This window comes from Mesoplodon bidens (genome assembly GCF_964165515.1).
Source record: "Mesoplodon bidens genome assembly, chromosome: 15".
NCBI lineage: Eukaryota > Metazoa > Chordata > Mammalia > Artiodactyla > Ziphiidae > Mesoplodon > Mesoplodon bidens.
The window spans coordinates 50,877,891-50,896,444 of record NC_138171.1 but is presented as its reverse complement, the minus strand read 5'-3'; the positions used below and the strand labels follow the sequence as shown (position 1 = coordinate 50,896,444).

The following is an 18,554-nucleotide window of genomic DNA, read 5'->3' as shown; positions in this document are numbered from 1 at the left end:
GCAACTGACTATTGGCGACTCCTTCCAAACCCCTTGGCACACAGAATCTCTTGTTTGGCAGGGGCAGAAGGGTTTTGCAAAAGTGCCAATAGGCCTTCCGGAAAGAAACCTCAAGACTTGAGGTTGTTAGACCCTCTCTGAGAGATCTGGGTAACACTTGTCAGAGGGAAGGGAAGCCTGGGCCTGTGGTCTCACCTCCGCACCAGGACTCGGGAGACCTGTGCTGCCGTGCCCTCCCCACAACCCAGCGGGTGACCCAGCATCTGAGAGCAGCCGAGGCAGTGGAGGCTGCCCTACTACGCTCTCCCCTCACAGGTCTTTGACACAGGATTCCCAGGGACTCCTGGTCAATTCATGGGGAGGGAGAGGTGGGAGACCCCCGAGAGGGAAGAGCCAGGTTTCCTGCTGGCTGGAAACGCTTTCAGAGCCCCAGGTCTCACGGGATGGAGCTTGAGCCCCTTGAGCTGTGCAGAAAGACCTCCACCGTCAGACTTTGCCCACTTCAGTCTTCCCAACTCCTGATCATTCATTCATCCACTCAATCACTCATTCATTTGTTTGTTCATTCATCAAATATTTTTTAAGGTCTCCATGTGGGCTAAGTACCATTCTAGGTACAGAAGTGAACAAAATAGACAATAGTTCCTGCATTCATGGAGCTTATATTCTAGAAGACAGAACAAGTGAATGAGATAGAAAGAATACCGAGTATGTCACATGCTGGTAAGTGCTAAGGAGAAAAAGTAAATCAGAGAAGATTTGAAAGGGATAAGGTGAGGGGGTATTGACATTTTAAATAGGGTCACATAGAAAGCTTCACTCAGAAGCTGACATTTTACTAAAGGAAGCAAAGAAGTGAACTATTTGCCTTTCTGGGAGCAGGTTGTAGATGGGGGGTGGCAGGGAGAGTAATCTCTCTGTCTCTTGTCTCTCTCTCTGTCTCTCCCTCTTGCACTCTCTCCTGAAACTGACTGTGGCCACAGCGCCGTCCTACTTCATCCCAGGGCTCCCGTCAAACTCTGGACCACGTTCTGGCTCACCCCCTGGCACTGTTCCCTCAGCCCCACCTGGGCCCCTCTGTTCTCTGGGCCTGTGGACCTCAGTTCTCCCTGTACCTGCCCTTCTGGCTGGGCATCCCTTGCTGCCCCTCTGTGTCTCCTCAGGCACCGTCTGCCCCCGTCCCACAGATTCCAGCATCCTCCCCCCACCACATACTCCAGGGGAGTGCTGTGATGGGAAACTTTTATTAATAAGACTGAGAATAAGAAGAGCTAACACGGTGGCTTCCCTGGTGGCGCAGTGGTTGAGAGTCTGCCTGCCGATGCAGGGGACATGGGTTCTTGCCCCGGTCCGGGAGGATCCCACATGCCGCGGAGCGGCTGGGCCCGTGAGCCATGGCCGCTGAGCCTGTGCGTCCGGAGCCTGTGCTCTGCAACAGGAGAGGCCACAGCAGTGAGAGGCCCGCGTACCGCAAAAAAAAAAAAAAAAAGAAGAAGAGCTAACACGGAGGGGCTTCCTACCTGCTAGCCAGTACACTGACCACTGAGTGTGTGCTGTCTCCACCAGCGTTCCATAGAGAGGGCCCCTGTCCCAGCACCGCCGGCCCTCGCCCAGCTGGAGCAGTGGCCTCCTTTCTGATCTCTCTGCTTATTCTCTTTGCTTCCCCAATCCAGTCCCCACAGAGCAGTTAGCGATTTTCTTTTAAACATAATGTAGATCGCATTGCTGTCTTACTAAAAGGTACATGGCTTGTCGTCTCAGACAACCCAGCCCTGCATCTGTTCTCTCAGGCCCCTCTGGCCAGCTCTGGCCTCCATAAACCTTTTCCCCTCTGACGCTGGCACTCCATTCTCTCCCCCCAGTCACAGGGCACCAGGCATGCTGGTCTCCTTTCCTCTTCTCAAGCACATCCTGCCTCAGGGCCTTTGCCTCTGCCTGGAACCCCTTACCCTCATCTTCATTCAGCCTTTTCTGAAGTGTCCCGGTACAAACACCAGCAACTCAGAGGGGTTTCTCCAGGCCACTCTGTCTCCCCAAACTCAGCTTTGAGCACTCTCAGTCACATTACCCCTGCTTGCTTCAAATTTTGTATTATTATTTCTGAGTGCACTTGTTTATATCTTTAACTTTTTAATATAAGGGCCTTTGTTCACGGCTGTTTCCCATCCTCCTAGAATGGTGTCTGGCCCAGATCTGGAACTCAATGTATGTCGAATTAATGAATGAACAAATAACCTAATTTAATTGTCACACAAACCCCATGGTCTGTTTCAGTGGTTCTCAATCATGATTGTGCATTTCAATCTCCCCGGGTGCTTAAAAAGAACTTGAACTCAAAACACATTGGATTCAATTTCATTGATCTGGGGTCGGGTGAGTCTGGGCATCTTTTTTTTTTTTTTTTAAGCCCCCTTGGTGATCCTAATGTGTAGCCATTTATGCTGAAATTCACACTTAAATTTATAACCTTCTTGGCCGAAGGAAGGCTGCCAGTGCAGGGCGCTTCAGTCAGAATTGCCATTTTCATTCAAGCTCATACCTGCAGGAAGCCTGGTTTTTCTCAGGCCCACTGGGGCCAAGCCTTGGCCGGGGCAGCACACTCTGTGGCCCTTTAGGAGGGAAGTTCACACCTGAAGAGCAGGCTCCTGGCTTCCCTTTGTGACCAGAGCAGGACCCGAAGGCAGCTGGGTGTAAATCCAGAGGGAGAAGTGGTGTCCCTTCCTGAACACACTGAGGCCAGAACATCCTCAGCAGCAATGTTCTGAGTTCTGGGATTCTCGCCCTGGAGAAGAATAGGCCATTGTTGAGTAAGGGGGGGTCTTGCCCTGCCCATGCTGAGTTGGGGGAGGAGGGCTGGAGGTCACAAGAAGGGCCAGAAACAAAACACACTATAGGGTACTGGGTGTGGCATCAAAGGTGCCTATAGATTGGAATTTGGATGCCATCTCTGTTCCTAAGCAGCTGTGTGGTCTCAGGCATGTCACTTATGCTTTCTAAGGCTCATTTTCCTCACCAGTAAAATGGCATACAACACCTAGGAGGATTGTTAGATGAGATGATACAGGCAAAGTGAGCAGCATAGTACCTGTAAGGCAGGAAGCCCTGTCCCAGTAATCATTTACACCATGTACACTATCAAACCAGCACAACGTACACCTTAAGTATATACAATTTCATTTGTCAGTCATCACTCAATAAAGCTGGAAAAAATAAAAACATATTTTAAAATATACTGAGGGCTTCCCCGGTGGCACAGTGGTTAAGAATCTACCTGCCAATGTAGGGGACATGGGTTCGAGCCCTGGTCCAGGAAGATTCTACATGCCATGGAGCAACTAAGCCCACGGGCCACAACTACTGAGCCTGCGCTCTAGAGCCCGCGCGCCACAGCTACTGAAGCCCATGCACCTAGAGCCCGTGCTCTGCAACAAGAGAAGCCACCGCAATGAGAAGCCCACGCACCACGAGGAAGAGTAGTCCCCACTCGCCGCAACTGGAGAAAGCCACGCGAAGACCCCACGCAGCCAAAAATAAACAAATAAAATAAATTTATAAAAAATAAAATAAAATATACTGACTGTTAGAAAGTAATAAATCCTGAGGAGGAAGATCAAGCAGAGAATGGCAGGCAGGAAGTGTCAGTTGGGGGAGGGTTCCACTTTCGATGAGGCAGTTGGTTGAAGGTCCATGAGCTGAGCCCTGTGGGTGGCAAGGCAGTGAGCCATGTGGATGGAGCGTCCTGGCGGAAGAGCCCGCAAGAAGGCCTGAATCAGTGCTGGCTGGAGTCGGCCTGCAGGGCCACCTGGGAGCCTCTTAATATTCAGAAACTTTGCAGGCCGGCTGTTAAACTTTGATAAGTTGAAACTGGTGGGAATCAAAACTGGCCATGGTGGGAATTTTTAACCATAGATACTGGCAAACACTACAAGTCACTTGTGCAGTTTTTGTTCTCAGAGAGGCACTTTACCAACAACCCCACCTCAAGCCAGGACTTCAAAGCCACAGGGAGACTGCTGTGGCTGCAGTCCAGAGAGCCAGGTGAGAGCTGTTTTCCAGACTTTGCCTTTGAGCGACACAGGAGCCAGAGGAGACTTTGTTCTTTTTAGTAGCTTTATTTAAGTATAATTTACATACCAAAAATTCACTCATTTCAAGTGTACAATTATTTGTATCCCTATCAATTTCTTTTAGTAAGTTTACAGAGTTGTGCAGCTCTGACCACACTCCAAATTTAGAACATTTCCAACAAAGAGATCCCTGTGCCCATTTGCTCCAGGCAACCGCTAATCTACTTCCTGTCTCTAGAGGGGTTTGCGCAGAAAAGGGATGTGATTTGATTTATATTATTGTCACTGTTGTCTCCTTTCTGCTACAATATAATAAAGTTCCTGTTCTCTTTTTGGATTAGATGATGACCTGAATTTTCAGGGAAAATATCCCCTAGGTCCAGACACCCAGCAGGCACTGGGGCTGGAGTACCATCTCCCAGCTGTGAGAAAAGGTGGCGGGGCCGTGCCCACTGATTCAAGTGTGCTGACCAGCTGAAGCCACATGTCCCCTGCTGGCTTCGGGCTCTGCCTTCTCTTGCCTGCGTTTGGGGCCAAAGTTCCCGAGGGAGGCTGAGTCAGCAAGTTGTCTTTACCGGCGTTCCCAGGAACCCGAATGTTTATAGGCATTAAGGCTTGCATTCAGCTGAAGCAAAACCTAGAAGTCTTCTCACTTCCTGGGTTCAAGAACAAGGCACTGTGGAGAGAAATCCTTCAGCAGGGGGTGTCAGCTGCCCCTGAGGCCTTTACTGATTAAGCCTAAAGAGGGCAGGGCCTGAAATGGCATTGTGCACTTGGGAAGGAGGCCTGGGATTCTGCTGTCAAGGGGCCCCCGGAATCCAGGAGTGAAAGGCAGAGGAAAGGGCTTGGGGCAGAGTTCAGGAGAGGTGAGGGGTTGGGGAGGGAGGTGAGGGAAAGGAAGTCCTGCCTCACAAGCCGACCTCTGTTGCAGGGCTGGTGGCCACAGCAGAAGCTGGGGTCTAACTTTCTGGGAGGTGAGACCTGGAAGTCACTTTTCCCCTCCAAGCCTCACTTTTTTTTCTGTAAAATAGAGAATATAACACATCATACAGTTGTTATGAAGATTTAAGGAAATATAAAGCACTTTTCAAATGCTTAATACACAGTAAGCCTTCAGTAGATGACAGTTATTATTGCTTTTTCTGTTACCATGACACATCATTATTGTTGATTATTGTCTTAATCCATTTGGGCTGCTATAACAAAAATACCGTATACTGGGTGGTTTAAACAACATTTGTTTCTCACAGTTCTAGAGGCTGGGAAGTGCAAGATCAAGGCAGCATGGGCAGATTGGTGTCTGGTGAGGGCCTGCTTCCTGGTTCATAGCTGTATCCTCAGCAAGCAAAGGAAAAGGGAGCTCTCTGGGGTCTCTTTTATAAGGATTCCACCCTCATGACCTAATCCCCCACCAGCAGCCCAGCCTCCTCACACTATTGCATTGGGGGTTAGGATTTAACATATGAATCTGGGGGGAACACATTTAGTCTATGGCAGTTATTATTCCCATATTCTATTATTATTATTATTACCAAGAGGAACTTGGCAGAAAGAAACTGGGGATACAGTCCCGAGGCCACTGCTTCACTTCTCAAACTTTAATGTGCTTGACTCACCTGGGGTTCCTGTTAAAATGCAGATTCTAATTCCACAGGTCGAGGGTGGGGTCTAAAGTTCTGCCTTTGTAACCTGCTCCCAGGTGATGCTGATGTCCTTAGTCCATAGGCCACACTCTGAATAGCCAGGCACTAAAACTTCTCTGTCCAATACAGTAGCCACTAGCCACGTGTAGCTCTTGAGCATTTGAATGTGGCTGGTCTAAACTGAAGTGTGCCTGGAAGTGTAAAATGCACATTGGATTTCAAAGAATTAAGAACAACAACAACAAAAAATGTAAAATATCTCTCTAATAATTTCTGATATTGATTACCTGTTGAAATTACAGGATATAGCTAGTTAAATAAAATGTATTATAGTCAGTTTCACCTGTTTCTTTTTACTTTTTTGAATGAAACTACTAGAGAATTGTGTATTACACGAGTACATGTGGTTCACATCACATTTCTATCCGAGAGTGCTGCCCTGGAGTTTTCTTTCTCATTGTCAGGCCAGTTCAGGATTTGCCAAAGGCTTTTTGAGGGATTCGCTTTGAAGGACTGAGCCTTGGGAAGCAGGCTCTGAGTTCCTGCACTCAGATCCACAGAGATCCATGGACAGTGAGAGGTGGAAGGGCTAGACCTCATGTCCAGGGAGGAGAAATGATCAAAATCACACCATGGAACTCAGACTAAAGCCCAGGACTCTGTTCTACAAGGCCATATGTGCTGTGCTCACCCTAAGGCTGACCACAAGTTTCTCTCCAACCTCAGAGTGTCCCTGAAGCCCAGAATTCATGACGATGCTCTCTCTCCTCTTTGGTGATATGGCTAAGAGGACTGGTCCTCCAGGCTCTGAGAAATGCCTGGGGTATCTGTGCGTCTCATGGGCAGCTGCCGCCTCTACCTGTCCCTCAGAAGATTGTGGCCACCTGGGAAGTCATCAGCCTGGGCAGGCAACCAGTGACTGAGTACTTCAATTTTGCACATGGTGTGCTGGACGTGTGGAGTCAGCTGGAAAGGGTGAAGCTCACTGTGTCCCAGGGTCCATCTTGAGCATCAGATTCCGTCTGCCCTTGGGCACCCCAGTGAGACTCAGGGCTACAAGACATGTGGACATTTTGACTTGGGAGTTTCTCAAGTCCTAAAATTTAAACTGTTAGCATTTAACCTTAGAAAAACAATTACGACCAAGTCTTTGAGCCTTAGACACCCTTGCCCAGTCTCTAGTGTGTCTCACATTCCTGAGCCCAAATCACACAGGGAGAGAGTTACGCCCCTTTTGATTCCCTTCCGATCATTCTGAGCAAGTGAAGGAGAAAGTTTTGTATTACTCTTAGTCTGTTTTTAGTATCTTCCTCACGTCGTGCACATCCCTTTTAAATAAGGAGAGAATTTGGCTCAGGCTCAAAGCTTTTCACAGATCACAGCAGATACATAAAATTGAATTCAGATGATCTCTATTTCTTTGGGTGTCTCTGTGCATTTGCTTCCTTCTTCATTTTCCCTTCCTTATGTGTCTGTTGTGCCTCTCTCTGAATTCTATGTTAAATGTACTTTTTATTTGTAGTAGGAGAATATAAACTTTATCTCAAAGAAATTTATTTATGTTAATTTTAAGAAGAGCTTATTTTAAAAAAAGATGAGACAAGTACTACTGTGAGTAGATGTAATAGCAGTCTACTGTTAGTGGATATGGTAAAATTTATGGAGGTGCTGTGAGAATGACTGAGTTGTAAACGCAAGCTTTGCTGTCAAATAGATGTGGTTCATCTGCTTGAAGTGTGACCATAAGCAAATCCCTAGGCTCCTTGGATCTCAGTTTTCTAACCTATAAAAAGGGACTCATATGCCACTTGGAGCTGTGTGAATTAAGTGAGAAATAAGAGATGGAGTCAGGGTGCTCCTTTCCTGTCTACAGAGTGTAAGCAGAGTGAGCTTACACTAGGCTCATCCTTAGAAGACTTCTCCTAATGAAAAAAAATCAAACAAATAGGGTTAAGTCAGAAAAAATGATGGAATAAGGACTTTCTAAAATTTTTTTCTCCATAATAGCAGCAACAAAAACCTTAGAAAAGTGGTCATAATCAACTTTTCAGAACTCTAGAAACTAGCCAAAGGCTAGAGTAATCCAGGAAATATTTATTAAAGAAAAACTTGTTACGATTTTGGTGTATCTCAGTGAGCACACCCCTGAGATATTACCTTATTATGTAAAAATAACATATCCTTCATGACTATTCTGACAAAAGTTTAAAACACATCTGATGTTTACCTTTCAGGAAAAAAGAACTGCCAGAAAATAATAGCCTCTACATTATGCATGCATTTAAAAGCTTAACTGAAGTCTGCCTTTTATAAAGGAATAATATGAATAAGTTGAACTGCACTTTTAAAAACTTAATTGCCATTAAGGCAGAAATTATAAAGTTGCCCCAAAATGACAATAATCCCAAAGTGATCTACATACTCAATGTAAGCTTTACAAAAATTCCAGTAGACTTCTTTGCAGAATAGACAGTCTTGTCCATAGAGTCATGTGGAAATGCAAGGGACCCATAATAACCAAAACAGTCTTGAAAAAGGAACACAAAACTGGTGTATACACATTTCTTCATTTCAAAACCTACTACAAAGTTACAGTAATCAAGACTGTGTGGGAAAAAAAAAAGTCAATGTGGTACTGGCATAAAGATTGGCATGAATGAATGGGATAGACTTAAGAATTCAGAAATATACCCATAAATCTATGGTCAATCAGTTTTCAACAAAGGTGCCAAGAAAATTCAATGGGGAAAGAATTGTCCTTCCAATTAATGGTGCTGGCACAACTGGATATTCACATGCAAAAAATGAATGTGGTCCCTACCTCACACCACATACAAGAATTAACTCAAAAATGGATCAATGACCTAAATGAAGGAGGAAAAACTATAAAATTCTTAGAAGAAAATATAAGTGCATATCCTGAATTAAGTAATGGTTTCTAAAGCATAAGCAATGAAAGACAATAAATAAATCAAACTTCATGAAAATTTCTAGTATTTGTAGATCAAAGTGAAAAGGTAGCCCACAGAATGGGAGAAAATATTTGAAAATCACATATCTGATATACATATATAGATCATATATATGTACACACCTATATATATGTTGCACATATCTGCAATATATAAAGAATTCAAACTCAACAATAAAAAGATAAATAACCCAATTAAAATATTGGCTAAGGATTCAAAGAGGCACTTCTCTAAAGAATATAAACAAATGGCCAATATACACATGGCAAAATGCTCGACGTCTTTATTCATTAGGGGAATAAAATTCTAACCACAATGAGACACCACTTCACACAGAGTGACACAGTTAAAAACAAAAACAAAACAGAAACAAGAAAGTGTTAAATAAAATAAATAAACTAAATAAAACACACAAACAAAAACAAACAAAAAGTGTTCGCTAGGGCTTCCCTGGTGGCACAGTGGTTGAGAGTCTGCCTGCCGATGCAGAGGACACGGGTTCATGCCCCGGTCCGGGAAGATCCTCCATGCCGCGGAGCGGCTGGGCCCATGGGCCATGGCCGCTGAGCCTGCGCGTCCAGAGCCTGTGCTCTGCAACGGGAGAGGCCACAACAGTGAGAAGCCCGTGTACCGCAGAAGCAAAAAAAAAAAAACCAAGACAACTACTTTTGGTGGAGTGCTGGTTTCTCCATCCCCTGGGAACTTTGCACCAGTTAGAATGTTGTCCACTCCCTTCCAGTCGTGTCTGTAGAACAATCTACCTGAAATTTGTTTTCACAAATAATGTTTGCAAAACAGAGGGATACACACTCACATCAGAAAATTAATCTTTCTGTATGAACAAGCTTAATCTGACCATTTTGTTAATAGATTGTCTCTCCAAAAAGGAGGCAGAAACGTTCATTTATTTTTACATATTTTGCACAATATATAAAAGTGAGCACCCTTATAGTGTATCCAGCTCTGAGGAAAAGAAACAGACACACAGGGATTGGCTCTTTCCTCTGTCTTCTGTCCTAACTGAGTGGCTGGGCTGTGGCTGGATGACTGATTATTTTAGAATCTCTTTCTTCTCACCTGTGAAATGAGAATGCTGGACTCAGTGGAGTGTGGAGTGTTTACAGCCTGCATTCTGAGATACTGAAGTGGTTTTTCAAGTGTCATTAAAATTTGTCCCTGCTTTCTGCTTCCTTATCGCTTCCCCTTGGGAGCAGATGAACTCAGCTACCTCAGAGTGGCTTTGGTTGGAGTAATATGGGGTCCTGGAGCTCCCGCTGCTATACCCACTCCCCTGCCCCAAGGGACCTACACCCAACACTAAGATTCATTGTAGCCTTTTGTTTGAAAGGCAAGGAAAACCACTGAACTAGGTAATCTCTAGGGCAATATAATACAATGTTCAAGATCATGGACTCTTAAGGTTACCCCTGCCTCAGTTCACAATTCCAGCTCTACAACATATTAGCTGTGTGATCTTGGGCAAGTTATTAATTTATTTAAGGCATAAAGGTCTAGGTCTTAGTTTTTTTGAATCTGCAAAGTGGGATTAATAATAGCATCTACTTTCCAGGATTGTAAGAATTAAATGAAATAATGCATGTAAAATTCTCAGCTCATGTAAATGCTCAGGAAATATTTTCTGAATTTCAATATTTTGTCATTAATAATGCCTTTTCCAGTTCAAGCATTCCAACTCTCTCCAGCCCCTTCTTGCTCCTATCTGGGGATATCTGGTCTGGACCTGTTCACAAGGGTCTTCCCTGTTGCCCAGTCAACATCCCCTCTCTGTGTGGTATCAGGGGCCGTCATGATTCCTGGCATCTCTCAGCTGACAGAGAAGGACCTCAAATTCTGGCTGCAGACATCCAGGGCCAAGTCCATTATCATCAGTGACTCCCTGGCTCCACGGGTGGATGCCATTAGCGCCAGCAGCCCCTCCCTCCAAACCAAGCTGCTTGTGTCGGACAGCAGTGAGTCATTTAACCATTTTGAGCCTCAATTTCCTTATCTGCAAAGGGTTATAATGATAATACCTACCCTGTGAGGTGATTGTAGGGGTTAGAGATGACTCAGGCTGGAGCTTCCAGCAGGTGCCTCACACTTGGTATTTACCAGATGTAGCCAGTATTGTTGTTACAGATATTACTGTGACTATGAGTGTCTTCACTATTAGCAGTACCCATTTTTGTATTTTACAGGGAGGTGTCCACAGAGCACAACTATGCGAGGACCAGGAGTCAAGACCCACCGGCCATCTACTTCATAAGCGGCACGACTGGGGCCCCCAAGATGGTCGAGCACGGCCAGGCCAACTATGGACTGAGTTTTGTGGCTAGTGGAAGGTACCAGGGGACAGCTCATCTAGTGGGTCCAAGGAACAGAAAGTAGGTAGGTGAGGTGGAGGAGTGTGCGTAAGGGTGAAAGTGGCAGGATTTGAAGTTAAGAGCTAACAAGGGGGTAAATCATGTTAGGATCTGAAGGCTTTGGGCTTTACTCTAAGTGAGGTGAGAAGCCATTGGAGGTTTAGGGGTTTTTTGTTGTTGTTGTTGTTGTTTTAAGTGTGGTAAACTATACATGCCATTAAATTTACCATTTTAAAGTGTATAGTTCAGTGTCATTAGGTACATTCACATTGTTGTGCAGTTGTCCCCACCATCCATCTGCAGAACTTTTTCATCTTGCAAATCAGAAACTCTGTACCCATTATACAAAAACTCCCTATTGCCTCCTACCCACAGCCCTGATAACAGCCATTCTAGTTTCTGTCTTGATGAATTTGACTACTCTGGGAACCTCATACAAATAGAATTGTACAGTATTTTTCCTTTTGTGTCTGGTTTATTTTACTTAGCATAATGCCTTCAAGGTTCATCCATGTTGTAGCCTGTGTAAGAATTCCCTTCCTTTTTAGGACTGAATAATATTCCATTGTGTCTCTACCAATTTTGCTCATCCTTTCATCCATTGATGGACACCTGGGTTGCTACCACCTTTTGACTCTTGTCAGTAACGTTACTATTGAACATGGGTGTACAAATATCTGTTCAAGACCCTGCTTTTAATCCTTCTGGGTATGTAACCAGAAGTAGAATTGCTGGATAATATGGTGATTCTACATAATTTTTTGAGGAACATTGGAGTATTCTGAGCAGAGGAGTGACATGATCTGATTTTTTTTTTTTAAGGATAACTCAGAATATTGGGTTGAGAATAAACTGTAGGAGGCAAGGATGAAGCAGTGGACCACTTAAGAGACCAGTGCATTAAGAGGCAAGGGTGGAGGCTTGCCTGGGGGAATAGCAGTGGAAGGAGTGAGAAGAGATGAGATGCTGAATGTATTTTGAATGCAGACTTAATAAGATTTGGTGAGAGGTGAGAGATAAAGAGTCAAGGATGATGCCAAATTTATGTTTATACTTAACTAAACTATAAGCCCCTCCAAGCAAGACTAATCATTTGTTTCTATATCCCTAACGATAAGTGCTGAATAAATGTTGATCAAGTAAATAAAGTGCCCTGGACTTCCCTGGTGGCACAGTGGTTGAGAGTCCGCCTGCCGACGCAGGGGACACCGGTTCGTGCCCCGGTCCGGGAAGATCCCACATGCCGCGGAGTGGCTGGGCCCGTGAGCTATGGCCGCTGAACCTGCGCGTCCAGAGCCTGTGCTCCGCAACGGGAGAGGCCACAACAGTGAGAGGCCCGCGTACTGCAAAATAAATAAATAAAAACTCTGCTGACATGGTTCTCAGTCCTGGATGCTCATTAGTAGCACCTTGGAAGCTTCAAACATTCCTGATACTCAAGTTCCACGTCAGTGAGAGCCAACTTTCTGAGAATGTGTGTCAGGTCGCCAGGTGATTCAAACGTGCAGCCGAGCTTTATAGAAACTCCATCTGCTGTATATACTAAGCCATCAATCAGCAACAATATTGGAAGGAGCAGATAAAAATGAGTCCATTTGTTTTTGAAATGCTGTATATGTATTTTGTGGCTTTTCAGTGATTACAACAGAAATAACCTTTCATGGTATTTTATTGAAAGTCATAGAAATCTACCTACAAAACAATGACAGTAACAACACAGAAATTCCATCAAACAGAGATAATGTGAAAATTTAAATGTATTTTCTTCTAATTACTTTTGTAGGTGAAAGTAAATCCTTGACTTTCCTGAAGAATTTATTCCTTATTCACTGAGTGCCTACTTCATGCCACTAAGTATACAGCACTGGACAGGAAAGATAAGACCCTTGTCCTCATAGAGCTTAAATACAGGACCTCTCTGGTCTGTGATCATTCCATTGAGAGAGTCAAGTTGTAAAGTTATTTGCTAAAAAGAACCTTTGTTTCCTTCAACTTTTTCTTTTCATCACTAGTACCAGCTGTTAGTTTTCTTTCTGGGTCATTTTTAACTAAGAAAAAAATATTAAATCTCTTCATGAGAATCATGGAACATTGAAAATTAATAGAGATTGTCAGGCCACAGTTGCTCTGTGAATGCTGAGTGGTCAGTAAGACTGACCAGGTAAGCTCATTCCCCCCTCATTAGCATATACATTCCATATAGCTGAGATTGCACACATCAATTAAAGTAATGTGCCTATTTCAACTTTATACCCAGTATAAGGAATCTACTTATTTTCCTATGGAAACAAACTGTCAAATGCACAGATGTTCACTACAGTGTTGTTTATAACAGATGAAAAAGGTGGAGGTACTCTCTGAATTTCTAACAGTGGGAAATTAGTTATATAAATGATATTACAGCATTGTATATTAAAAAAAAAGAAGAGAGAGAAAGAGAGAAAAAGAAAACAAAAGGAAAGGGAAAGGACTAAAAAGAAAAAGAATCCAAATTTCTAATAAGATGAAAAAGGTGGAGGTACTCTCTGAATTTCTAACAGTGGGAAATTAGTTATATAAATGATATTACAGCATTGTATATTTAAAAAAAAAGAAGAGAGAGAAAGAGAGAAAAAGAAAAGAAAAGGAAAGGGAAAGGACTAAAAAGAAAAAGAATCCAAATTTCTAATAACATGAAAGTGTTTAAATAAATAATATTATAGCCACACAGGGTAATATTATGCAAATATTTTATATTTCATTACACTTTTTATTCTTGTGAGGAGATGTTCATGATTGTTCATGATTGTTAACTGAAGTAAAATTGGACTGTTGAAATACATGTATAGAATATTTTGTATTCACACAAATGTGTATATGCATAAAATCACAGATAAGCCATGAAAAGATCCCATACACAGATCAAATCAGATTATCTGAGTAGTGAGACTGATCTTTTGTCATCCTTATCTTTATTTTCTATTTATTCTATAAGAGATATATAATTGTATAATACAGAAATGATACATTTTTTAAATGAAATCTATGCAAGCAAAGTGTCCTCAGGTATAGTTTCATACATAATTGGCACCACACCACAACTTTGTACTATGCACTTTTTAACATTAAGTTATGTCATGTGCCTTTTTTGTGGCACTAAGTATTTTGAGAAAAATTCATTTTCTACGGCTGCTTAGAGCTCCCCCAATTTGGGGGTGAGTATGGTTATTAAGCTTTGTGTAGCACATTCCCTTCTGAGGGCCTTGGCTCTGCTGGGGGCACTTTGAATACATCTCCCAGTGCCCAGCCTGACAACAAGCGTCATTACCCTGAGAAAGTTAGAGCCTTATCCACAAAAACACTATCATAAGTCTCAATATCTAGTAGAGCAAGTCTCTCCTTCTTACTCAACTTCTTTAGAAATGTTTTACCTATTCTTGGTCCTCTGTTCTTTCATATACACTTTAGAATCAATTTGTCAAGTTCTGTGGAACTGTTGGCATTTTAGATACATTGTTTATAGATCAATTTGGGGAGAATTAACATCTTTATGATATTAAGTGTATCTTTTCACTTATGTATATCTTCTTTAATGTGCTGTAGAGTTTTACATTTTCTATGTATGCTTCTTACAGATTTTGTGTTAGATTTATTTTTAGGTATTGACAGCTTAGCTTTTTTCTTTATTTTTCACAATGCGTTTTTAAAATTAAAGTATAATTTACATGCAATGAAATGCCCTTATGTTAAATGTACAGGTCAATGACTTTTGACAAATGTATATACCTGCGTAACCATCACCACATCAAGTTATAGAACAACTTTTATCACCCCAAAAACTTCCCTTGTGCCCCTCTGCAGTCAATCCCTAGGCCTCAGGCAATTGCTAAATTATTTGTTGTCACTGAAGATTAATTTTTCCTTTTGTTAAAGAAAGAACTTCATGTAAATGGAATCAAAGTGTTAATTTGTTTGTGTCTGCTTTCTTTTACTCAGTGTAACATTCTTGAGATTCATGTGTGTTGCTGCCTGTGCCAGTAATTTGTTTCTTTTTCTTACTGAGCAGTAGCTTTACTTAAAGCTTTGAGAATCAGAGTTTGGTGTTGTAGCTCTTTCCCCTACCCTTGCTCCTGGCCAACCACTCCCTTTCTATCTTCAGTGATTGCTGAGCACAAAGAGTATCAGTGTGCTCTTTTATCCTAAGAAACAGAGCCAATAGCCTTGTGCCCACCCCCCTGCATGCAAGTATGCTGCCTAGACCCTTCTACGGATGGCAGTGGGCTGCTATCCTTAATCATTTCCTGGCAGCTTCCTTCCAGTTAAGAGAGGGAAAACACCTGTGTGTTTTAATAGGCACCTGGGTGCCTATTAGCACCCAGCAGAGTAAGCTGGAAGGCCCAGATTCCCCCATATCTCACCCCATCCAGGTACCGCTAAGTCTGAAATGCCACCATCAGACAGACACACATTCCTTTTGGTTAAGCATTGCCCTCACATCTTTAGAGATACAAATATGCTCTAGAGGGACACCATGAGAAGATATCAACACTTTGGTGTCAAGTGGACATGGAACTGTGTCCAAGAGGGGCTATTAGGTGGGAGATGTTAGTGGCAGGTGCTGGCTTTGTCATCCATCCTGTCCAATAAAATGTCCTTTTCCATTTGCAGATAAAGATATTGTGAGCACACCAAACATGGCTGCTGATGGCTCTAACCTGGGAGGGATAACTAACTTGAGGGATGGCAAAATAAGTATCTAAAGTGACCTTGATATGTCAGAAACAAGGACAAAATTTAATAAGATGGCTTTTCTCAGGAGAAATGCAAATTCCTTCCCGTGGGTCCCAGAAGAACAGACAGTATGAGAGAAATAAGCTCATAGGCAGACCTATGAACTTTTCACTGGCTGTAAATCCAACATAATCCTAAAGTATAATATAGTTACCTTATGAAAGTTAGTGCAAGATCAAGCTGCATTTTCAGAAGCCTCAGGGCAGAGGAGTGATTTGCAAAGTCTGAGCCCTGGACTGCTCACAGCTGCATCTTCTGGGATTTTTGTTTAAAATATAGATTTCTAGACTTAAAGTGAGACTTGCTGAATCAAAGGGACTGGGAATGCAGCCTTAAGGAATCTTCACTTTGACCAGAAGCCCCTAGCCAAGTGATTCCAACGCCCACTAAATTTGAGGCCACTAATATAGAGTGAGCGGGGTGAGAATCCCATCTATGGGGGAAAGAAATTGTGCCTGGATAAGTATGCCTAGTCCTGCGTGCCTCACATTAACTGGGGCTATGACAAATGGCTGTGTGCTGAAAGTTAAGCCAAGTATAATGCTCAGGACAGAGCCTGGCACGTAGAAAGTGTTCGATAAATGCTTGGTAGTTTTAGCAGTAAGAGAAAGCCCTTCCTAAAAACCAGATCTATCTGAACATGAAATGGTAGTGAGATGCCCACCACTGGGAAGTATGCAAAGACAATGAACCACCACTTAGGTGTTGCTGACAGAGTTGTATGCTGGCCTTTGAACTCTTCCATTCCTGTCAGAAACCATGTTCTGTTGTACCTGAGGTTGGGACTATTTCTCTTCCTTGGCAGGAGGCAACCTGCAAGAAAGATGTGGGCAGAGAGAGCCAAGGTGCAGAACGTCCGTCAGGATGCCTGAAACACCTGTGCAGCAAAATCCTTGCTGATTGCAAACACTCATACATGCAGTCTCAGAAAGACCCACTCCCCCTTGCAAGTGGTACACATTTTCCCCCAATCCTGCCTGTCCAAACCTGTACCTAGCTGCCTTCCTAGTCCGGAAAACCCATACGTAATGAACCCTAAGGAGTTTGTGAATCTCCTCTCTCCAAAGTATTGGCATCTTAAGGGAAGCATGTTGGCTTCTAACAGTGTCATTTCAGGTATGGGGAAGAGTTTGGAAACTAGGATTCTAAAATCACTCCATAAAAGCCATACCTCCCAATAGTTGATCCTGGAAAGGCAGGCAACAGAAAAAAATTGGTATCCAATTTGTTGGCTGAGTCCAAGTCACTGGTAGAACTTTCATGTTGGGCTGGTAAATGTGAGCACTTATTCACAAGGCTAGGTTAAGGAGAAAAAAGTTGTTACATGAGGCCTGATTCTTTGTTTTTTGTTTGTTTGTTTGTTTTTGTTTTTTCCAAGAGGTGGTAAAGGCATTTATAGTCCTTTCTCCGGCCTATTCCTCGCATGATCCAGAGAAACTAACCCAGGAGCTCCAGGAGCACATGAAAAGGGTGACTGCTCCGTACAAGTACCCCAGGAAAGGTAAACATCTGCGGGTTCTAGGACTGAATAAGCTGGGAAATCAAATGGGCACGTGCTCCCTGGGCTCCCACTCAGGATCAGGTACCAGGAGGATGAAGACACGAATAACCCTGGTTGCTGCCTCAGCCCTGTGTCCCTGTTTCTTCACTGGGCCTTCCCCATAGCACATTGTGTTCCCGCTCTAAGCACTGACATAAAGGAGATTCAGTTGGTGGTATTGAAACACTGCTGGAAAGAACATGTGCTCCAGGTTAGCTGTTTTCATTGTTGCCGTTTGGGGAAAACCATGAATCATGGAGGCTTTCCAGTAACGTCGAAAGGCTTTCTGTAAAATGATCATTTCAAAGCGTTTTTGTTTCATGGTCACTAGACGGCCTTTGTTTCAGAACTGCCAAAGACGGTTTCTGGCAAGATCCAAAGGAGTAAATTGAGGAGACAAGAGTGGGGAGATAAGAGGCAGCCCCCAAAATGTCCCATAGACCTCTGAAGCTTCTAAAAGGAACGAGTGGGATCACTGGTTAGTCCCCACTTGGAGCATCATCCCTTCAACCCTGTAGACATCAAAGGCTTTCAGTTTCCAAATGAGCATCTCCAGAATCATTGGATGACCCTGGAAGAGAGCAGAGAACATCTGCTCTCTTCTGAGATGCTGCTTTTTTTTTTTTTTTTTTTTGCAGTAGGCGGGCCTCTCACTGTTGTGGCCTCTCCCGTTGCGGACCACAGGCTCCAGACGCGCAGGCTCAGCGGCCATGGCTCACAGACCCAGCCGCTCTGTGGTATGTGGGATCTTCCCGGACCAGGTCACGAACCCGCGTCCCCTGCATCGGCAGGCGGACTCTCAACCACTGCGCCACCAGGGAAGCCCCTGCTCTCTTCTGAACCCAGAGTTCAGAGCCACTGCCTGGTCTAGCAAGTGTTTGGTGGTTTGACCTCCCTGGATATTTGGAGACATCCTCAGCAGCTGCCCACTGGTCTTACTTCCTAAGAGCTTTCAGCTGGCCCTCCAAAGGACAGGTCACCAGAGTATCGGGGCACTTGTGATCTCACTCACTGCCAGTGGGAGTGTAACCACTTGGCCCTTTTGATAAAGCTATTTGGTAATCATATCCAGTGCCATAAAAACTGGTCATACCTTTTAATTCAGAAACTCCATCTTTGGGAATCGCTACAAAAGAAAGTATTCAAAAGATGTTTCCTGTAGCATTGTTTAAAACAGTGGAAAAAAATGGGAAAAAAAT

The 18,554-nt window shown here is 43.6% G+C and overlaps 1 pseudogene across 1 annotated transcript; it reads left to right on the top strand.

Moving 5' to 3' along the window:
- The first annotated feature begins 710 nt into the window (after positions 1–710).
- Positions 711–17,803, top strand: LOC308628337 (acyl-coenzyme A synthetase ACSM5, mitochondrial-like; annotated as a pseudogene). Its single transcript has 8 exons — positions 711–723; positions 2,275–2,373; positions 3,955–4,038; positions 6,489–6,685; positions 10,454–10,652; positions 10,856–11,024; positions 17,171–17,316; positions 17,687–17,803. The product of its transcript is annotated as an acyl-coenzyme A synthetase ACSM5, mitochondrial-like (transcript).
- The last annotated feature ends 751 nt before the right edge of the window (positions 17,804–18,554 follow it).